The sequence below is a fragment of the Rhinatrema bivittatum genome, chromosome 6 (assembly GCF_901001135.1).
Source record: "Rhinatrema bivittatum chromosome 6, aRhiBiv1.1, whole genome shotgun sequence".
NCBI lineage: Eukaryota > Metazoa > Chordata > Amphibia > Gymnophiona > Rhinatrematidae > Rhinatrema > Rhinatrema bivittatum.
This window is the reverse complement of record NC_042620.1, coordinates 229,388,798-229,413,145: the sequence shown is the minus strand read 5'-3', so window position 1 is coordinate 229,413,145 and position 24,348 is coordinate 229,388,798. Positions and strand designations below refer to the sequence as shown.

The 24,348-nt window shown below is 40.8% G+C and overlaps 1 protein-coding gene across 6 annotated transcripts in view; it reads right to left on the bottom strand.

Annotated features, from left to right (window-relative positions):
• PCDH11X (protocadherin 11 X-linked) overlaps positions 1-24,348 on the bottom strand; it is a 3,021,270-nt gene that overhangs the window by 2,973,992 nt on the left and 22,930 nt on the right. For 4 of the 6 annotated variants that reach the window (XM_029606604.1, XM_029606602.1, XM_029606606.1 and 1 more), the window contains exon 2: positions 5,297-5,424. The exons of the other annotated variants lie outside the window; for them this stretch is intronic. The gene's annotated coding sequence lies outside the window, so the exon portion shown is untranslated. The remainder of the gene's footprint in view (positions 1-5,296; positions 5,425-24,348) is intronic. 6 annotated transcript variants of the gene reach the window in all.

Below are 24,348 nucleotides of genomic sequence, written 5' to 3'. Positions count from 1 at the left end.
CACCAATTTGCCCAGCCTACAGCTAGCTCCTCAAAACTCCACTGGTTCTTTATCCTGCACTCCCCCCAGTTATCCCAGATCCCTCAAACATCTCAGAAATGCATGGACATTTTTTCATTAAGACTTACACCTGATCCATAGCAAAGTAACTTTATGGTCAACTATACCTGGGCATGCACCCAGGCACCTATGTACTTGCATGTACATCTCTTGGCCACGTCCCAGAATACACATGCCACTCCCACATTCAGCTTCCTTTTTTCTCTAGTGTGAGATATGTGCACATCAGGACCTGTGCACAGATGTGGGCAACTTTTAAAAATATGTTGACATATACAAGTTCTACATCCATGCACATCACCCAATTTTGGCATGCCAGCATTTAAAATTCACCTTTTAGTGCACTTAGGGGGTCATTTTCCAAGTGGCTCGGACGCGATAAGGGACATTTTGCATGCGAAAAGTCCCTTATTGCGTGGGATACCAGGATGGGGGCGGAGTCAGCCCCGGAAGAGGAGGAGTCGGGGCATCACCAGGGCCGACTCCGTGAAGATGCCGCGGACGGCGAAAAGGTAAGGGCCTTTTCGCGTCCGAGTTCGCGCCCAATAGCTACACCTTCTCTGGTGGCACTATTGAGTGCGAAACTGGCAGTGATCGCACCGTGGCGGTGCGATCACTGCCGGCTAGCACAGGACTGCCCCCCCCATTTCGGCCCCCACCCCTCATTACCTAAAGTATCGCACGCCTGCGATACTTTAGAAAATCAGGCCCTTAATGTGGGTAAAAGCTATTGAGAATTCAATAGCAAATATTGTAGCATTTTTCAAAAGGCCATGGCAGTGGAGGAGGGAGGATGCGCCTGAGTAGTTGTGCAAGGCTGCTGTCCCCTTCCTCCTGTTTTGAAGTGAAAGGAACCAGTGAGTGAGTAAATATGGGTAGGGCAAGGGGGAGGGGGAGGTGAGCGTTTACTGTCCACTACCACCACCGATTCTCTTCCAGTGTGGGCGGGAGAGGAGAAACATGCCGTCTACTGCCACCAATGTGTCTTTTCTGAGATTGTCCCTGATCTCCTTTCGCAATTTGGCCATGCCTGGCTATTTCCAAGGCATGGGCCACATTTTGTGGCCCTTACCACGGTCACACAATTATTGGAGACATGAAGGAAATGTTTAATAAGAACTGGACAGGGATATAATTGCATTTAAATTAGGCCATTTCATACCATGCTGATGGCTATGATTTTCCAACATTCCCAGCTTGGATAGAATTTGAACTGGCAATCTAAAAGTCTATCTCTATGCCTATCTTCTGAGCATTTAAATCTGTTATTAGTTGTTTTTTCCATTATGATACTCCCACCTAGGATAGCAGTGCACATGCCATGACCAGATAATGTTGATATGTAGCCAGCTATGCTATTTCCATATGTGCCTGGAGGGTTGGTTATCAGAGAGATCATCAACCCATTTATGTATTTCACATTAACCTCAAAATAACTTTTATCTTTAACAAGAAAATAAAAAGAAAAAAAACTATTTCTTTGGGGAAGGAAAATGCAATAAGCTATCACAACCAAAATCATTTCAACAACACTGGCTGTCATATCCTTGCAAAATTGTAATCCTATGCTGCATTAACTCTCTCTGTATCAATACCTGGTTAGACCACAATCGTCTAAAATTGAACCCTTCAAAAACCACGATTACACATCTCTCATCTATTTCAGAATCTATCATAGGCCCTCCTTCTCATTTAAGCTTCAAAAATATTCAAATCCCTATCAGCACCTCTTCTGTTAGTTTAGGTATTACAATTAACTCCAACCTTTCTATGGCTAATCATATTTCTAATATAACAAAAAAATCCTTCTATAAATTGCATTTATTGAAAAGAATTTGACCTCTTCTGTTTTTCAACGATTATCGTACAGTTTTACAGTCCCTAATTTTTTCGGGTATGGATTATTGTAACGCCTTATTCTTAGGATTATCTGATTCTGCTTTATACCCTTTACAATTGATCCAGAATTCTGCCGCTCGGTTGCTTGTAGGTACCTCACGTAGAACTCACATTACTCCGGTCTTACTTTCTCTTCATTGGTTACCGATCAAGTATCGAATTCAATTCAAAGTATTATCAATCATCCATTCTCTTATCTATAACACCTCTTCTACTTGGCTATGTACAAATCTCCGTATATATAAACCCTCTAGACATCTCAGATCCTTTTCAAAAAATGTATTAGATATCCCAACCGTCAAATTGGCAAAACTCGAAATAACCAGAAAAAGAGCATTTTCAGTTGCAGGTCCTGTTTTATGGAATTCACTCCCAGATCATCTTCGTCTCACCTCTTCTACTCAACAGTTGAAAAAATCACTTAAGACTTATCTATTTCAGAAAGCATATTCCTTATCTTCTAATTCATAATAAAAACATTCATTCATTCATTACAATAGTTCCATCTTCTACAATTCACATAATACCCATACAAAATTTCTCTTTCATTCACTCCGTTTGTTATTTTTTATTGTTTAAAAAACCGCAGGTCTTGAATGTTTATTGTGTTAATATTTTAATTGTTAGTTTTAATTTGTTTTAACTGTTATGTTTTTATTATGCATGTTTGGTTGTAAACCATTTTGATTAATTCTTTCGAATTGTAAAAGCGGTATATAAACATTTTTAAATAAATAAATAAATAAATAAACCACAATAATTCAAGGTAAGAGAGGATATTGCTCATAAGGATTGATTCATCTGAAAATCTCTGAACATAAACTATTGTAAAAATTCAAATATCTCTCTCTCTGTATATATATATATATTATCTCTCTGTATATATATATATATATATATCTATATATCGAGAGAGAGAGAGAGAGAGAGAGAGAGAGAGAGAGAGAGAGAGAGAGAGAGATAATTGATAAATATGTAGCTAGCTGGATATATCTCCACCATAGATTGAAAAAGATAATTGGGAGCCACCATATGCATTCCATTCACACCTTCTACATCTTTCATAGGTATATCTATAAATACCTGCATATACACTATTTCTACACCTCTTGCAATCCCATGGCCCAAATATGTTTACCTATGCTTAAGGCTGGTATAAGTTTAGAACAGAATCAAGTGTGTTGAGGAAAAGACTGTTCCTTCTTGAAATGCAGTGTTGTTGATCAGATAATGATGCAAGACTAAGGGGTAATTTTCAAAAGGATTTTCACACATAAAAGTAGCATTTCTTGGAGCAATTTTGAAAACCCATTTATATGCATAAAACCAAGTTTTAAGCATATAAATCCTTTTGAAAATTGCCTACAAAATTTGCAAAGGGAATGATATTATTTAGCTTTTTTTTTTTTTTTGGGGGGGGAGGATTTCTTCACACATGAACTTTCCTTCTGCTTCATATTCCCTTTAATTTCTTTCTAATTAAGGTAGCCTTTTTTTTTTCTTTTTTTTTACAAATAATTAAAATGAGTCTTTTGCTTTTCTGTTTTTTCTTTTCATCAATAATTACTATGGAGTTTCAACCCTAGAGATTTTGGGGGTCAAATTTCAATGAGAAAATGAGGTTGTCAAGTGTGAAAGTTGTTTTGACATCTGATCTTTAGTCTGAGCAGACATCAGAGCAGGAAAAAGTTCAATGTGTTTCCCATGCCCAATTCTGGATGTTGATGAAAGCAAAGAAGTAAGGCATATATTGTTATGATGTTGACAACATCTTAAGCAAGTCATAGAGGTGACTGGTTCTATAATCCTGCTTAAGGGGTTTCATTTGTTTTTCTCTAAGATATGCAGGGCTTCTGAAATGTATTTTTTCATCAAGGCAAACAAAATTAATGATATTGTAAGTCAACAAATAACTATTAGAAATATGTCCAACTCAATAACAAGAAGAAATGTAAGCCCAGATAAACAGTCCATTCAAATGGACTCTAAAAACCTCATAGATTTGACACATTTTTGTGATTCAATAAAAATTTAAGTTCTAACTTTCGAAATATCTTGGACAACATGACCTACTGACATTCCTTCTCGATATTGACTGTGATTTTGATGGTTTGCTATTCCAGTGGCCCTTGTTTGGACATATTTCTAAGCCATAAATTTGGGTTAATGAATCTCTTCATAATTAAAATATTTTGCACTGACATCAAATATTAAAGATGGATGGGGGAAAAGTCAATTTTCTAATGGATTTTGTCATAGGAATACAATTAGTAGTCTGTAGAAAAATGAGTCCAGAGAATGAGAACAGGGATGTGCATGTCTAAATGTGCATGCTGAACCAAATGAGGCCATTTTCTTTGTTTTTTTTTCTTAATGTAAAACAATTTGAAAAATTTCAGATTTTTCATTTCAGCATATAGGGGGTCATTTTCCAAAGGTATCGCATGTGAAAAGTCCCTTTTTGTGTGCAATACCTAGATCGTAGCAGATTCTGGGCAGCGTCTGCACCAGAAGGGAAGGAGTCGGGGTGGCACCAGGGCGGACGCCACGAAGACATCGCTGATGGTGAAAAGGTAAGGAGCCTTATCGCTGTCAGTAATGCGGCCAATAGCACCACCTTTCACGGTGGCGCTATTGGTTTGCGAAAGCAGGCAGCGATTGCACCGGTGGTGGTGCGATCGCTGCCGGCTTTCGGAGGCCTGCCTCTCGCCACCACCAGATTTTCTAATTTCTGCGAACTTAGAAAATCCAGGCCATAGTGTGCAGTCTTTGCAGATAGTACATTTTATTTGCTGAACAAAAAAACCCAAAGCAAACAAAAGCAAACAAAGCAAACAAAAACTAAAATTTGACAAAAATGGGCTGAAAATGAAAAAAAACCAAACCAAACTAAACATATTTTGCTTGCACATCCCTAATGGAGAAAAAGAGGGAAAAAATGACCAAAATGTATTTTTAATGATAGTATTAATTTTAACTTGTAGAACTTAATTATGTTTAACAATTTTCCTAACTGTATGAAACACACCAAAAGATTTCTATATTGCAGCAAGCATTACAACTGATATTATAAATAATAAATATTGCAACCTATTAATGAGAAAATCAGCTCACGAGATCTATACCATCAGAAAATAACACGAATGAATGTAGTCAGTAGGTACTACCTAAAAGACCACTGGATAATAAGTTATGAACTTCAAGACTTCTATTTCTGTTTGTGAAGTGATAGTAAAGTCTTTTACTTCCTAAAACTCACAGCAATAATTTTTTTTTTTAATTAATAAATATAAAGAGTTCCCCTTATAACACAGTGGTTGAATTACAAATCACCTACTATTATAATGGCAGCATCCTTTCTCTCCACTCTTGGTAAAATTGTAATCCTTTAATAAGACAATAGTATCTTGTGAGAATGACATTGTTCTTGCAAAGACATTTTTCAGTTCAGTAAAGTGGAAAAACCTGCAAATAAAATACAACATAAAAGTCAGGCATTAAAAGTTACTTAAAGTTAAAGAGTCTAGCTAATATGCACAATCAAAATGAAAACTATGATCTAGATATATTCATTTCATGTTAACTCTTTAGATGTATGCTTCCAATTAGCCTAGGATAATGCAATAAGTAAAAACAAAAATAAAAAATCCTTCCCATATTACCCTTTGGTGCTAAAGCAGTATTTAGCTTGGCCTTCATACTATTCAAGAACCTTCAGAGTTATGCTTGAGATCTTTCAGGAACCTTGCTGAAGACCTTAATTTGTTCTGTATCCATGTACATTAAATAGTTTCTAAAGTGCAACAAACACTGGAGACTTCAGCCAAACAGACAATGCATGGGATAAAATGCTGGCTCTTTACAATGGCATACTGTTGAAGCTTATTTAAAGTTTAAAATATTCCATTTAAACATCAAAGCTGTTAAAGGATTAGCTCCAAGCTAGTTTAGATCACATCTATTGCATTACAGATTAATACATAGTCGATAAGGCAACATATGAACATAAGAACCTAACAATGTAAGACTTGCCATACTGGGTTAGATTAAAGATTCATCAAGCCCAGTATCCTGTTTCAAACAGTGACCAATCCAGGTCACAAAATTCTAGCAGGATTCCAAGGAGTAGATAGATTCGAAGCTGCTTATCCTAGGGATATGCAGTGGATTTCTGCAGTTCTGCAAAAAAAAAAAAAAAAGGAGGTGGCTTTCTCCTTCTGGCCCTTAAAAAATTCAACTTCACATGCATCCCCATCAACATATCACCCGCCCCCCCCCCCCCCCCTAGAAATAGGCCTTTTCAAATCTAAAAACCTCCAAATCTCCTACTATACACCCCTCTAAATGCATAGATCATAACCTATCCACCCTCATTGAAACCAACTCCTCCCAAATCAACACGGCCCTACTTGCAATTATATTAGGATACTTTAACCTCCATATGGACACCACCCCCTCCCACTTCAATGCAAACTCCTCCTTGACACCATGACTGCAATGGGTTTCAAGCAAATCATATATTCCCCGACCCAAAAATCAGGACACACCCTCGATCTGATATTCATCAACAACAAAATCTCAACCTCCAACAGCCCTCCCATCACCACCAGCATCCCATGGTCAGACCATAAACTCATCCAGACCATCCTTCAACTCAAAATCATTCACACCAAATACAACTCCTCCAAAAAATACATCGACTTCCACAAATCTTGCTCCAGTGAAGACCTTACTGAAGCCCACCCCAGTGCCCTAACTACCTTAGACCTCAATGATCCAAACACAGCCATCAATTCCTGGATTTACATAAACGCTGAAATTGCCAAAACCAAATGCCCCATCATTTCCAAAGCAATCACCAACAACAACCCCTACAAAACACCATGGTACACCCCTGAGCTGAAAAACACCAAAAGACTACTCAAACAAGCTGAAAAAACCTGGAGAAGACATCCTACTCCACCCCACCTCGACAGATACAGAACTGACACAGATAAAGCCAAGTGAGAATTCTACGGAAAGAAAATCCATCAAGACCAATACAACCCCAGAGCCCTATTTGACCTCGTCTCCAAACGGATGCAACCCAACCACCTTTCTCCAATCACAGGCAACAATGCAAAGACCTGCGAAGAACTTGCCAGCTTCTTCTCAGATAAAATTACCAAACTCATAAACCCCAACCCCCACACAAATGAAGAAATCCCAACCCTACCCAACACCACACACCCCACCTGGTCCAATTTCAAATGTATTGCTTTAACTGAAATAAAGAAAATCATTCAGAAAATAAACCCAGCCATACACCCCATTGACCCCATCCCAGTCAAGACTCAAACTCATGCCAGATCTCATTGCCAAACCCATTGCAGACATAATAAACACCTCACTTAAACAAGGCATCTTCCCTGAAGCCCTGAAATGTGCCATAATCAAATACATTCTCAAAAAACCACATCTCAACCCACTGACCTCTCCAACTATAGACCCATCTCAAACCTCTCATTCATATCCAAGATCATCGAGAAGCACATGAATCTCCAACTCTCTGAATACTTAGAAAACCAAAGCATTCTGTATCCACCCAACATGGTTTCAGAAAAATCCCTCAGCAACAAGACTCTCCTCCTATCTCTCACAGACACAGTATTAAGAGGCAACGACGACATTCATTCCTACCTTCTCATCCTACTGGACATCTCTGCTGCATTCAGTACCATAAACCATGACATACTACTAACCCGACTAATGGAGATTGGGCTAGGTGAAAACACCCTCAAATGGTTTAGATCCTACCTATCCAACAGATCCTACAAAGTTCGCCTCAACAACTGTGAATCAGAAGAATTCCTGCTCCCCCATGGCGTACTTCAAGGATCCTCTCTCTCCTCCACCCTGTTCAATATATATATATATATATAGACTCCCTCTCTGTAAACTCCTCTCCAGCCTGGATGTCTCATTTATTTATTTATTTATTTAAAATTTTTATATACCGACGTTCATCAGGGATATCACATCGGTTTACAGTGTAACTGAAATTGGCGCCTGGGAAGGCGTTTTACATCGAACAGATATAACGAAGTAACATATAAATAAATGAGGATGCGATTTACATCAAACAGATGTAATTACATCTACGCAGATGACATCCAGATTCTTCTCCCCATCAAAGAAAACATACCAAACACCATTTCATTATGGGAATACCTCTCCATCCAAATAAAACACCTCCTCACTAAGATATCGCTCACTCTCAACCACAAAAAAACAGAAATTCTACACCTCACACAAACCCACCACAAAAACCATCAAAGACATCACCCCCACTCAACCAAATACCAATCTCACCAATGAAGTAAAAAACCTTGGTATCATTCTGGACTCAGAACTCAACATGAAAAAACACATATCAACCTAACAAAGAGGGCTACTACAAGCTTCACCACATCCTCCGACAAAGAATTCAAAAGCTTAAATATGTGTTGATTAAAAAACATTTTCTCTTATTAGTTTTAAATATATCACATAGTAGTATCATTGTATGTCCCCTGGTTTTTGAACTTTTTGAAAGAGTGAACAACTGATTAACTTTTACTTGTTCCATTCCACTGATTATTTTATACACCTCTATCATATCTCCCTCAGCTGTCTCTTCTCCAAGCTGACTCTTTAGTCAGTTTTCATATGGGAATTGTTCTATCCCCTTTATCATCTTGGTTACCATTTTCTGTACCTTTTCTAATTCTGCTATATCTTTCTTGAGATATAGTGGCCAGAACTGCACACAATACTCAAGGTGCGGTTGAACCATGGAGCAATGCAGAGGCATTATGATATTCTGTTTTATTGTCCAATCCTTTCCCAATGATGACATCTAGATCCTTTTCCTGAGTGGTAATTCCTAATGTAGAACCTTGTATTCTGTAGCTATAATGTGGGTTACTCTTCCTTAAGTACTTGTGCACATTAAATTTCATTTGCCATTTGTATGCCCAGTCTCCCAGTTTTGCAATGCCTTCTTGTAAATTCTCACAATCCTTGTGTGATTTAACTTTGAATAATGTTGTGTCATCTTCAAATTTGATCACCTCACTTGTTGATCCCATTTCTAGGTCATTTATAAATATATTAAAAAGCAGTTATTGCAGAACAGATCCCTCGGGCACTCCACTATTCACCTTTTTCCATTGAGAACATTTACCATTTAACCCTATTCTCTATTTTCTATCTTTTAACCAGTTGGAAATCCAAAATAGGACACTGCCCCCTATCCAATGACTTTCTAATGTCCTGAGAAGTCTCTCACGAGAGAATGTCAAATGCTTTCTGAAAATATAGCTACACTATATCACTGGCTCACCTTTATCCATTTGTTTATTTACACCCTCAAATAAATGTTGCAGATTTGTGAGGTAAGACTTCCCTTGGCTAAATCCATGTTGGCTGTGTCCCATTAAACTATGCTTATCTATATACTCAGCAAATTTGTTCTTTATTAGGGATGTGAATCAGGCTTCGGACGATTGAAAATATCATCGATATTTTCAAAATCATCAGAAATCGGGGGCTCCCCCAAAACGATAGGAAAACCCCACGATATTGTTCATGGGGGGTCTCATCGTTTTGGGGGAGGGCTGGAAAAATGGCACACAAAAATAACCCCTAAACCCACCCCGACCCTTTAAAACTAATCCCTTAGCTTTCCCCACCCTCCCGACCCCCCAAAAAACGTTTTACAGGTACCTGGTGGGTTTGTGTGAGATGTGTAGAATTTCTGTTTTTTTGTGGTTGAGAGTGAGCGATATCTGAGCACTGGATGGCCCGCGCCATTTTTTAAAGATGGCGCCAGCTATCCAGTGCTCCCTCCATGTGACAGGGGCCGGCCAATGACACGGATACCCTGTCACATGGTAGGGGCAAAGGCCATCGGCGCCATTTTTATTAGTGGCAGCCGACGGCCTGAGAGCAGGAGATCGCTCCCGGGACCCCCACTGGACCACCAGGTATCTGTAAAATGTTTTTGGGGGAGGGTCGGGAGGGTGGGGGGGAAGCTAAGGGATTAGTTTTAAAGGGTTGGGTGGGTTTTTTGTTTTTCGGCTCGGGCGCAGCCGATAAACAAAACTGTGATCGGGCCGGATGAAAAAAACAACCACGATGTGAATCGGAACCGGAATCCGAACCGATTCCGGTTCCGATTCACATCTCTATTCTTTATGATAGCTTCTACCATTTTGCGTGGCATAGACATCACACTAACTGGTCTGTAATTTTCTGGATCATACCTTGTTCCCTTTTTAAAAACTGGTATTACATTGGTAACCTCCAGGTACCATAGGTGATGTTATTGATAGTTTAAAAATTTTCAATAGCAGGTCCGCAATTTCATTACTCAGTTCTTTCAGTACTCTGGGATATATGCCATCTAGTCCAGGTAATTTGCTACTCTAGTTTGTCAATTTCCCCTAGTACATTTTCCAGGTACACTGAGATTTGTTTCAGTTCCTCTGAATCATCACTTCTGAATATCATTTCTGGCATAGGTATATTTTTTACATTTTCCTCAGTGAATACAGAAGCAAATAATTAATTTAATCTCTCTGCTATGGCTTTGTCATCCCTAAGAGCTCCTTTTACCCTGACTATCTAATGGTCCAACTGACTCCCTCGCAGGCTTTTTACATCAAATGTACCTGAAAAAAATATGAGATTTTGCTTCCATGGCAAGCTTCTTTTCAAATTTTCTCTTTGCCTTCCTTATCAATGCGTTGCATCTGACTTGCCAGTGCTTATACAGTTTCCGGTTTTCTTCATTTGGATCCCTATTCCATTTCTTGAAAATGTTCTTTTAGCTATTATGGCCTCTCTCAGCTCACCTTTAAATCATGCCTGTAGTCATTTAGGCTTCATTCTATCTTTTCTAATGCATGGAATACATCTGTTCTGGACTTCCAAGATAGTATTTTTAAACATCCATGCCTGAACTAAACACCTACACCCAGATTTTAAAAAGGCTACGTGGGTAAATTTCAAAGTTTACTTGCATGGTCAGGCCTTGTGTGTGCTGCACACATTTTACAATGGGCCTGGCCATGCGCGTAAACCCCGGTACATGCAGAAGTGCCGGGTATCTCCAAAGGGGCAGGCTGAGGAGCGCACCAGGACATTGCCATTAGCTGCTGACCTGGGGAAGCATGTGCCAGCAGCCAGCCGGTGTGTGGAGGTTACTTAAACTCTGAAGTTGAAGAAGAAAATAAAAAAACCCCCTAATAATTAGGTAGGGGGTACGGGTCATGAAGGAGATGGGAAAAGGTAGGAAGGTTAGATAGGGGTATAGGGTAGTTCCCTCCCATTCCGCTCCTTAATTAGAGTGGATAGGGAGGGAACTGGGGAAGCCTACTGCACATTAGGGATGTGAATCGTGTGCCCGATCATCTTGACGATTGAAATCGTCTGGCAGGAGAAGAAAATCATGTTTGGCATGATTTTTTAGTAAAAAAAATTGTTTTTTCCGATTAGTGTGCACTAACAGAAAATGATACAATTTGACACTTTTCAGGTCAGTTAATGTCAGTTTAGGGATGAATATGTATTCCTATTGGCTGCCCTCTTATTTATTCATGTTACCAATGTTCCCACTGCAATATATGGGGGATGGGAAATGGAAACGGTTGGTAGCTTGACAAAAAAAGTAATGTGATCAGTCAATGTGACTAGAACTTGTGCCCTATCCCTGATACCGGGAGTGTTGTGATCTTCCTGCACTCAGTGCCATATCCCTGATACCGGTAGTGTTGTGATCTTCCTGCATGCAGTGCCCTATCCCTGATACCGGGAGTGTTGTGATCTTCCTGCATGCAGTGCCCTATCCCGGTTACCGGGAGTGTTGTGATCTTCCTGAACGCAGTGCCCTATCTCTGATACTGGGATGTGTGCAGGAAGATCACTACACCCCCGGTATCAGGGATAGGGCACTGCGTGCAGGAAGATCACAACACCCCCGGTATCAGGGATAGGGCACAAGTTCTAGTCACATTGACTGATCACATTACTTTTTTTGTCTACCAACCGTTTCCATTTCCCATCCCCCCCAACCATCACCTCAGTGGGAACCTTGGTAACATCAATAAATAAGAGGGCAGCCAGCCAATAGGAATACATATTCATTCCTAACTGACCTGAAAAGTGTGAATTTGTATCATTTTCTGCTAGTTCGCACTAACAATGGATTTTATATCATGTGTGTGTGCATGTTATAAAATCAGCACGTCCATATACGCACGCCAGAAACCGCGCACACATGGACTCGCATGTGTTCCTTTTAAAATCAACCCCTTAATCTTTACAGTTGCTCCTTTCTTTTCTTTAACAATTTTCCTCATTTTATCATAGTCACCATTTTGAAAGTTAAATGCTGTCATAGTAGATTTCTTTTTTGTGCTCCCTCCAGTTATTAAGTCAAATTTCATAATATTGTGATCACTGTGGCCAAGTGGCTCCAACACTTCTCTCGTACCAAATTCTGTGTTTCACCAAGGACTAGGTCTAAAATAGTTTCCCCTTTTGCTGGTTCTTGTACTGGTTGCTCCATGAAGCAGGCATTTATTTCATCTAGGAACACCACCACACCCAGACAGAAGATAAACAGACAGACATATCACATCTAAACACAAACACATAATAGTCAGACACAAAGACAGGTACAGACCCAGAATACGAGGGCAGACACACCTAAGCACAGAGATCAGAAGTCACCAGGAAAAACAGACATATTTCACACCCAGACAGACCCAAATCCACAGTCCAAAAACAGTTGGTAAGGGGTAGGAATTAAAAAAAAAAATTAAATAGGTCAAATAATTTTAGGAGCTGGGAAAAAATCTGTCCCATCTGCCCAAATGTGGTTGGGTTTTTTTTTTATTGTTTTCATTAATTTTTCTATTATTTTTTCTATTTTTCTTAGTTTTCTCATCTTTTTTTTATTTTTGTTTCGTTCATTTAGTTTTTTTTTCACTTTTTATTCTCCCTAACTCCCCCTCCCTCATCCCTTTTTTGTGCCCTTCTGCCCATTCCCCTCCCCACCTCATCCCTTCTTTTCCCCCAGCCGGGTAGCAACTGTGCTCTATCCCTGGCAGCAAGAACTCCTACCTGATTTGGCCCTGAAGGTGGCAGTTCTTTCTGAGTTTTTGAACACTATAGCAGCTCCTTTCATGCCCAGTTCTGCTGCAGTATAAGTGGCTCCTCTTCCAGTCCTACTATAGCAGAAATGGCTCTTTTCCCGGGCCCACCACAGAAAAAGCAGCTTCTCTACTTGGGTCTCCAGAAGAGATGTATTGCTAAGCCATGGCAGGCTTGCAATGATGTCCCTGTGGTCTGGCAGCAACTTCTCTGCTGATCTTGCATTGTTTCTGTGGCACCAAGTCTAGACAGCACAACCTATTTTCTTCCTTAATTGGGTAGCCAACATGCCCCCTCTTCAAGATTGTTCACAATACTCTACCAGAGCGCCCCCCCCCCCCAGTCTGTGCACCCCTGATTTATATTAGAACGATATAGATATATATAGAGAGATATAGAGAGAGATAATACTCAAATTCCAGATCTGCAAATTATCTTGCAGAAATGTCCCTGCTTTTTTCTGTATAGCTAAGATCCTGTTAGAGATTAGACATGTTTCTATTGTTTTATTTTTTTAATTGTGTTTTACTTTAATGTTATGCTCCATCGTTCCCAGGTAGCAAAATCTGCATAATACTCTAAAACTAAGATATTCCAGAAGTCTCATAAATCTTACTGAAGATAAATCCCATGTGCAAGTTCCATACTTCTAAATGATACCACAAAGACATTAAACTATTTTCGCTTCCTTTTTTAAACTTAATTGCCATTTTCAAAATACATAAAAGTATGCATGAAATAAAGTTCAGTCCATAGAACACATGCAGTACAAAGTAGAACAAAAAAAAAAAAAAAAAGCATAAACCATAGTGCTAATGACTAGTAGTCCGCAATTATAGGACAGAAATTGATAGAAATATTTAAAGAAAAGAAAAGAGGGAAAGTCAAAAAGATGAAAAATTCAATCAATGGTTGACAGAGTTATATCTATAATGGCTTGAGTGGTATAGATCTGCTGTTGATAATGTCAAACGGGAGTACTTTAGTCAAATCAATCAGGCAGGTCACAATACAGTGGATTCTTTGACTCAAATATGCACATGCATTTCAGCAATCTCTAAGACCTTACTAGTTCCATCTCAATGTGAGAAATTTGTAGTTTTATGAAAGCAAATGTAAGCATATATCAAAGGGTTTTCATACTAACACTGTGTTTATTCTACCTTATATTTAAAGTACGGTGACTTTTGGTCAGTTTCAGTTAGTGATTATTTTCAGATGTTCACTAATATGAATGTATCGTCATGTCTGTTGAATTCTTGTCCAGTGTCAATATTAAAATAATTGAGAAAGGAAATTGCTTTGACAAACATTATTATGCCTCTTAATGAAACCTTCTTGCCAAATGTGTACTTTGGTATGTCCACTTCTCAAACTATTGTATAAAATTGTCACTTCCATTTCTTACAAAACTGATTGAAGCAGCTGAATTTAAAATAACTAAATGAGTTTATGGAAGATTCCTCAATTTTAGATCCTTATCAGTTTGGTTTCCAGAAATTGCTAAGGACAGAGAACCTTTTGATTTCAACTATTGACACAGTAAGTTGGGGTATTGAAATAGGTCAAGGTTATGTTTTGGTATTACTAGATATTTCCGCAGCATTCAATATGTAAACCATTCACTTAAGCAATTTGATTAATTACTTAAGTGAATTTAGACCCTCAGATAAAAGTTCTTGCTTGATTCACTTCATACATTCTAATTGTCAACAATTGATATACATATTGAGTCTTCCTGAATTTTACTTATATTCCACTTTTTGTTTGTCCTTTGGCTTGGTATATGATTGAAACAGAACTCCCACAAAGTTTGACATTATCTATATGGCACCCATATGCAAACTTTTGTCATGTTTCACTGTAAATTATGTATTATATGTCAGTGACATTCAAATGTATATTCCAGTGTCATCATCAGGGATATTCATGTTTCAGTTAGTGTCATTTTGCAAGTCAACAGTGGAAGCTTGGTTATCTCATAATAAGGTTTTGTTAAATCTGTCAAAAACTGAGATAATGTTTGAAAGGACCCCAGCCAGTGATAAACCTGTACTTGAATGCAATCCACTTTGAAGTGCTGAAAGGCAGAATATAAATCAATAAAAAATAAAATATATAAATTTGAGGGTCTTGACTTCCCCATCATATCATAAATTAAAAATCTTGCAGGCATTTTAGATTCCAGATTTTCTATGCATTCACACATCAATGCAGTTGTCAAGGCTATCTTTTTTAAACTTAGAAAACAGTTGTTTTAAACCACTGCTGGGGGGCTGCTGAATTTTGAACAGTTATAAGTTTTCTGTTCATAGGCATTGATTATTTTAATTCTTTGTACCGTGGAGTTCTTATGTTCACATTACGGGCACTAAGGGGGTCATTTTCTAAAGGGATCTCACGTGATACCTAGATTGAGGCGGAGACCGCTCCGGAAGGGGAGGAGTCGGGGCGGCGTTGGGGCGGACTTCGCTGACGGCGACAGGTAAGTCCTTATCACAACCAGTAGCACACCCAATAGCAGTACCTTTCACAGTGGCGCTATTGGGTGTGAAAGCTGGCAGCGATAACACTACGGTGGTGCGATCACTGCCGGCTTTCACAGGCCTGCCTCCAGACCCCCCATTACCGCCAGATTCTCTAAGGTCTGCGACCTTAGAAAATCCAGGCCTAAAATTGCAAAACATTCTGCAATGAGCATTCTGACAGGCTTTAGTAATATACAAAATATCACTCCAGTATTAAGCAATTTACATTGGCTTCCAGTTAATTATTTAAACCACTTTGAAATGGGCCTAAGTGATCTATACATTTTTAATAAAATAAATAAATAAAAGTAGGAGAATTTGCATGCTCAATGTTCTCCATTATGAAATTTCAGACTATTTCATTCCAAACTAATTCAAAACTCTAGGAGGTACACCTTGAAAGGAATAACTATGCCTGGGCAATAACAATATTTTATTCCTCATTAAAAAAAAATCGAAGTGATTTGGTCATGGGGAGGACAATTTACAAACAGCCCACATAGAATATAGTCTGTGAATTCTTCTTACCCACAGATATTAGCCAGATTTTTCAGAGTGGATTTAAGCTAATAAATCTATTTAAGAACATAAGAACATAAGATCTGCCATATTGGATCAGACCAAAGTTCCATCAGACCCAGCATCTTGTTCGATAACAGTGGCCAATCCAGGTCACAAGTACCTGGCAGGATCCCAAAAACACAGATTCAATGCTGCTTATCCCAGAGATAAGCAGTGGATTTACATGTCCACCTTGGGGTAATCTACTGCTTAAACCTTAATGGTTTGTGGATTTTTCTTCCAGGAACATGTCCATTTTAAAAGCCACCAACACTAACAGCTTTCACTACATCCTCCAGGAATGAATTCTAAAGTTTGATTACACATTGAATACAAAAAATAAAATTCCTATATGTTTTAAATGTTTCACTAAGTAACTTGTTGAAATATCCCCTAGTCATTGTACTTTTTTAAACAAGTAAACAACAGATTCAGATTTAACTGTTCCTTTCAATTCTTTATTTTATTGACCTCTATCATATTTCCCCTCAACCATCTCTTCTCCAAGCTTAAAGAGCCCTAACCTATTTAGTCTTTCTTCTTAGAAAACTCATTTCATCCCCTTTAGCATTTTGGCTGCCCTTCTCTGTACCTTTTCTAATACTGTTATAATTTTTTGACATGTAATGCCCAAAACAGCATAAATAAGCAAGATGTGGTCACACTATGGAACGAGAGACATTATGATATTCTTTTTATATTCCATTTCTTTCCTGATAATTCCTAGCATTCTATTTGCTTTCTTGGCCACCTCTCCACACTGAGCAGAGGATTTCAAACTGTTTATTCACCATCTAGATTCTTTTCTTGTGTGGTGACTTTCAATGTGGAAACTTGCATTGTATAGCTATAATTTGAGTTGGTCTTTCCTACATGCATTACTTTCCACTTGTCCACATTAAATATCATCTGCTATTTGCATGCCCGATCTCCCCATCTTGCAAGGAGAGACTAATCTCAAATACAATCCTGTTGTGATTCAATGGCTTTGAATAATTTTGAATCATCAGCAAATTTGATCACCTCACTCGTTGTTCCTAACTCTAGGTCATTTATAAATATGTTCAAAAGCAGTGGTCCCAGGCAGAGTGTGAGGAGGTTTACCCCTGTCTAGTATCACTCTCAACATATGGGATCCCACCTGCTGCTGATGGCTGATGTCACCTTGAGCACCTGGCTGATAAAATTGTGGGGTGTAGTGGTGTGCAGCCACCAGCATGCGCTGAAGCCACACGCCCCTTCTAACCAGTTTGGAAGAATCTCTGTTTGCATTTCTTAGATCTAAAGTGGTTATGAGCAAGAAGAGGAAAGGTAATTTGAAATTAGTCTCTCCTGTGTCTCCGTCTACACCGACTAACTCAATCTGCCTTAGAAACATTTAATTTCACTAATCAAAGTATGGGAAAAATAAGCTTGGAGCCTCAAGTTCTTCTGGTTCTGCTCTAATAGAGACATCATTTTCTCTATGTCCCCTTGGCCCAGTCCCACTGCAGGTGCCTAATCTCACCCCTCTTTGTCCTGAGGAAGGAATAGTGGAGCCCAGTGGGACACAGGTCCCTTCCTTGGAGGCGAGGTCCCAGCGAGATCGAGGTTCAATACAAAGTAAACCTCCAACGATGGCTAAGCCTTCTATAATAAAACAATGGATTCACTTTGGACTGCAATTACTAAATTAGAGTTGGCTTTTTCTTTGAGAATTGACATGTTTTGGAATCCCTTGGGAATCTCTCTGTTCAAGTACTGATGTGCAGACATAAGGGAAAAAGAACTGGACTGCTTCCATAGCCAAGTCCTAAAGGAAATGAAGAAAGCAAATATGGGGGAAACTTGCTGGTATGGCAATTACTACCCTTAACCAATAACCCTTGATACTTTTGATGCAACTGCAACATCACTTTCTTCTTCAACAGTAGGAGAAAAGGGAATTGGATTTAGACTACAACCAACAAGGGCCCCAACGTACATGGTCTGAACTGATAAGCATGGGGGTAACCTTCACAGAGCAGCAATTACTACCTTTAACAGAAGACATGGGATTACTATCCTTAACCAATAAGCCTTGAAATCTTTGATGCAGCTGCAATATCAATCTCTGTTTCAAAGGAAGAGGGGTGGGCTGTGGAGGAAAGAAAGAGGAATTTGGATTCAGAGACAACCAACATGATTCATGACTTTTTTTTTTTTTTTTACAGTCTGGGACAGTGATGCACAGACATTAAGGAAAAAACACAGGTCTGCTTCTATGGCTGAGTCCATAATCAAATAGGGATGTGCAGCAGGGAAGGATTTGTCCCATTCGGCATTCATATTCGTGGGGAGCCAAATACGTTGCATCCGTTCTCGGGGGACCCCGATCCATTCATTAGTTAAGTATGTATTTGTTTCCCCAAAAATACCCCATCCCAACCCTTTAAATTTAATTAACAATAACCCCCCACCCTCCTTCCTCCCCCACCCCAAGACTTACCAAAACTCCCTGGTGGTCCAGCGGGGTCCTGGCGCAATCTCTTGCACTCGGGCCGTCGGCTGCCGGTATTCAAAATGGCGCCGATATCCTTTCCCCTCACTATGTCACACGGGCTACTGGTGCCATTGATCAGCCCCTTTCACATGGAAGGAACAATGGACGGCCGGCGCCATCTTGTGCTCCTACCATGTGACAGGGGCCGACCAATAGCACCGGTAGCCCCTGTGACATATTAAGGGCAAAGGCTATCGGTGCAATTTTGAATACTGGCAGCCGACTGCCCGAATGCAGGAGATCACTCCAGGACCCCCACTGGACCACCAGGGACTTTTGGCAAGTCTTGGGGGGACGACTCCTGACCAGTGTTTCTGTTGTGAGTGCAGCCTTCTGGAGCTGATGGTGTGGGCTTGGCATGCATCACTTGGCTCATAAGAGAGTGGAGCCCTTGGGCCACGAGTCGCACAAGTGGTGAGTTGTGTGTATAGGACGTAGACGTATAGACTTGAAACCTGGGCATAGACTTGGAGATGTGGAGACTTGGAAGGAGACATGGACGTAGATGTGGAGACTTCGACGTAAACTTGGACTGAGGAGATGAGGACAGGAGTCAAGGAGGGATGAGCAAGACCCTCAGGCACCCTTCACAGCATGTGGGGCTGGTCGTGGACCACACTGACTCTGTTGTGCCCTATACAGCCAGATGGCAGGTCACAGCCCACGAGGAGGACAGGCTCAGGAAGTCTCTTAGTGCAGGGTTGCAGCGACCCCTCAGATCCTCTGGAGTCAGAGTCACGGACATCTCTCTGGAGTGGAGTCATGGAGCATAGACATCTAGACATGAAACAGATATCAGGTTTCAGAGTCACAAACATCAAGGCATGGAACGGACCTCAGGACATGGAACAGGCATCAGGCTGAAGAGTCATGGACATCAAGGCATGGAACGGACCTCAGGACATGGAACAAGCATCAGGCTGAAAAGTCACGGACATCAAGGCATGGAACGGACCTCAGGACATGGAACAAGCATCATGCTGAAGAGAAGTCTTCAGGAACATCTGTATAGATGCGAAATCACTGGAGGAATGGAGCGAGGCCCTCTTATAGTGCAGACCCAGGAAGAGGTGGAAACTGGCAGTCGAAGGGGCTGTGGCCACTTCCTGCTGCTGGCCCTTTAAAAAAGGAATGAAGAGGCGCGGCCACGCGCCTAGAGAAGGCCAGGAGAAACTGCAGGACCTTGGACAGTGGCCTGCACAGGAAGAGGCAGGCTGAGGAGGTGGCACTCCAGTCACGCAGGATAGCTCAAGGCAATATTCAGGCCCTGCCCCTCAGTCTGGCAATATTCCTGCCAGACTGAGAAGCAGGGCTTGAAAGCAGGACCCAGCCATGAGGCTGAGCTTTGTCGGCAGCCTCGCAATGCTGCATGGGAAGCAGCATCCGGTGGTGGCTCCAGCCACAGAGGAGGGGAAGAGCCCCGTTCTCCCTGCCACAAAGGCAGCAGCAGTCCGGGCCATGAGGCCAGGTTTCAATGGCAGCCTCCCAGGGCCATGAAGAGCAGCGTTGGTGGCGGCACAAGGCCATGAAGGTAAGGCCCTGTCCGTGGAACTGCAGGCAGGTACGCAACAGTTTCAATGGCTAGTCTCCAGGTACCACAGCTCATTTTAATGACAGTTTACAGATAAGTAACAATAGGATTGTAATTTCATTTTTCAGTTATTTCAGCACTCTGGGCTGTTACCATCTGGTCCAGGTGATTTGCTAATCTTTAGTTTGTCAATTTGCCCTAGTACATCTTCCAGGTTCACTGAGATTTGATTCAGTTCCTCTGAATCATCACACTTAAATATCACTTCTGGCATGGGCATCTTACATCTTCATCAGTAAAGTCTAATGCAAAGAATTCATGTAATCTCTCTGTTATAGCTTTGTCTTCACTTTGTGCCCCCTCAGTTACCAAAAGGACTCCCTCACAGGCTTTTTGGTTTGAATGTATCTGAAAAAGATTTTATTATGTGTTTTTTCTTCCACATCAAGCTTCTTTTCAAATTCTGTCTTTGAATGCTTTGTATCTAACTTTCCAGTGCTTATGGTGTTTCCTGTTTTATTCATTTGGATCCCATTTCCACTCTTTGAAAGATGTTCTTTGGCTAGATTAGCCTCTCTTACCTTACCCTTTAACCATGGCGGCAATCATTTTTTCTTCCTTACATCTTTTTTAATGCATGGAATACATCTGGTCTGTGCTTTCTAGATGATACTTTTAATCAACATCCATGCCTGATTATACTGTTAACCTTTGCAGCTGCTCCTTTCATTTCTTTCCTAACTATTTTTCTATTGCAGTAGATTTCCTTAGTTTCCTCTGTCCAGTTTCCAAGTCAAATGTGATTATGTTATGATCACTATTTCCAAATGGCTCTAAAACCATTACCTCTTATACTAAATCATGTGTTTCACTAAAGATTTGTTTTAAAATAGCTCTCCCCTTGTTGGTTCTTGTACCAGCTGCTCTAAGAAGTAGTCGTTTATTTGCCTAGAAACTTTACCTCGTTAGCATGTACTGATGTGACATTTACCCAGTTACTACTAGGTATAGAGATGTGCAGAAGGAAAACATTTGTTTTGTTTCATTTTTTGTTTCACCAGGACCCAAATTTGCTTCATTAGTTTCATAGGTGAAAAAACCAATTTGTTCATTAGTTTCATTCGTTTTCCATTAAAGTCAATGGGGGAAGTATTTGCAGCCTATTTTTGGCTGCAGAATTGGGGGTTTTCTTATCAATTCTGATGAAACTTCTGGGGAGCAATCATCAGAACAACAAAAGAGCTCCAAGGGACTTAGACTGTGGCAAAGTGGCACCAAAGTGGCATGAATAGCCTAAGGCACTGTAAAGGGGCAAAGGGGGTACCAGGAGTGGCAACAGTGCTTTAACAGAGGTGCAAAGCAGCAGCAGCAGCAGCAGCGAGAGTGTCAAAACACACCACAGCTTCAAAAGAGAGCAACGATAACAGATGCATGAACCGAAGGCAGCACGACAGGCAAAGTGGCAAGACAAGTGGCATCAACATCCTACAGCACAATGAAGGGGGAACATAGCAAACAGAAAGACTAGCACCAACACACTGAGGAACCATGATAGTGGTAAAAACACCACAAGGAGTAGAGTGAGTCGTTTGGTGTATGGCAGTAAGGCAGAGTAGCAGAAAGTTGATAGGGGCAAGACAGGCTGGCAGAGGTGAGGTAGTCAGGTCGCTGTGGTTTTGATAGAGGCAAGACAAGGCTCAGCCCACGGATGGTGTTAGGCCAGTAGTAGTGGCCCCTGGTGCACTGGGACCAGGTCTTCTCAGTCAGATTGTTTGTGAATGCAGCCGAAAGTGGGTGGTAAACTCCATCTAAGGCTAAATACCGGCACTAGACAGATAGTCAACAAGTAGTTCAATAAAAAAAAGTGCAGTAAAAAAAAGCCTGGCTGCCTGGCAGGCATAGCATCAAAAAAGAACAAATATCTTTTTCAGCAATAGAAAATTAAATATAGCAAACTAGCAATAGTACTTGAATAAAGATTTGAGATACTCTGAGAGAGCTCAAACAGCAAACAAGCTTCTCAGATAGAACCCAAGAAGAAGGGAGCGGGGTGAAGGGGGTGGGGACCCATGCATGCAGCGAGATTGTCAACCGGGGCGTACTGTCCACCTGACCCATCTTGAAACATGGACCAAGGAGTCTCACGAGTGCTAGGACCTGAAACATGATAAACTATGCCTGGGTGGGGTGAAGCTGCTGCGGGTGCAGATCTTGGTGGTAGGAGAAAATATCCAAACAAGAGCCCCGAGGAGAGTTCCCTTTCTTTTGTTCAGGAAAGGGCTCCATAGAATGGGTTCGCCCCTGGAAAAAGGGGTCCCCTGACTGGTACTGCCACCATCCCCAGATGTCAGTACTGTTGGGTGTTGCTTCTGCATATGATGCATCATGCCAAAATTAGATGTCCTATTTGCTTGCCTCTGCTAATAGCCCTGGCACAGTAATTACTAGTGATGTTCCAAAAGCTGCACCTATTCTGCCCAAGCCTAGCAACATGAAGGAAAATCCAAATTTTGTGATTCTAAATTTTGTTCTCAGTTTTGGAAGAACATTTTTTGAAGTTCAGTTTAGATCCTGTCCAAGTAAATATAAATCTGCTGAAGTGGCTGCAGATTTACAGCCTTCTGCTCTATTGCATATACTCAGGTCTAGGCTATCAATAAACAAACTTGCAGCCTAAGATGACTCTCCGTTCTTCCTGTTTCCTTTGACACAAAGAGAGGGTAACTTTTAAACAGGCATGCAGGTGCACACATTCGGCAGCCCGCACCAAGGGATGTTGCCATTTTATAACATAAGCGCCATTGGGGCAGATTTTAAAATATACGCGCGGGCGTACATTTGTGTGTGCAACCCGGTGCGCACAAATGTACACCTGATTTTATAACATGCGTGCATATTATCAAATTAGGGGTTGGTGCGCATGCAAGGGGGTGCACACTAGTGCAAATTGTGCATGCCAAGCCCTCTGGGAGCCCCGCTGCCTTTCCCTGTTCCCTCCCACCTTCCCCCAGCCCTAAAGAAAGCCCCCATACCTTTGTTTTGGAAGTGATGCCTGCCAGAGGGAGGCGTAACTTGCACGTGCCAGCCAACTGCCGGTGCCAGACGTGGCCAGAGTCCTTGGCCACGCCTCCCGTACCACCCAGCCATGCCCCCTGACAGTCTGCCCCATCCCCGTCCCGCCTCCTGCCCACCCATTCAGAAAAGCCCTGGGACATATGCGTGTCCTGGGGCTTTACACTCGCTGCTGAGCCTTTTAAAAATAGGCCTGGCATGCGTAACCCCCCTACATATGTAGGTCTTTGAAAATATGCCCCTATATGTGCATGTTATAAAATAGCCTGAGAGCATGCAATTTTAAGTGGGCACGTGCCTCTATGCACAAATGCCGATGCTACCAAGTGGGAGGATTTTACAAACACATGCGTGCTGATGCCATTTCCAGTTAAATTCTCAGTTTGTCAAGTAAGGATTAGGACTTCCAAACCTCCCTATTTTAATAGCCTCCCTTCTCTCCTGTTACATTGATGGTGTTTTAAGGGTTAAAGCTGCCTATTTTTCTTTATTTTATTACTTACACGTTCTTCATAGTTGAAGTAAAGTTATGTGGCGGGGACCCCGGCGCACACCTTTGTGCATAAGTATTTTCGTGGTAATTTAAAGTTAAAATCCAGGAACACCCATGCATCACCCAGGCCATGCCCACACCCTGTCCCTTTTTTTTTTTTTTTTTTTTTTAACTTTTCATTTGTGCGCATAGCGGAAGATATGAGCATAGTTGTGCAGCTTTTAAACTCTGCTCTGTGCAAGCCCGCCCGAAAGCCACATATCTCCCAGTTTAGGTGCATACCAGCCTTTTAAAATTCACCTGCTAATTAGCAAATAAAAAGTCAGTGGTAAAAGATTCTAATAGCATTTCCAGGACCTCCAGAAATATTTATTTAAAGATTTACACAGGGAAAATAATATAATAAGAGATTAAATAATAAAAAAATGTTTAAATTGAAATGCCTATAAACATTGTCAGGATTTTTTAACTTAACCTTCAGGACCATAACATCCATAAATATAAC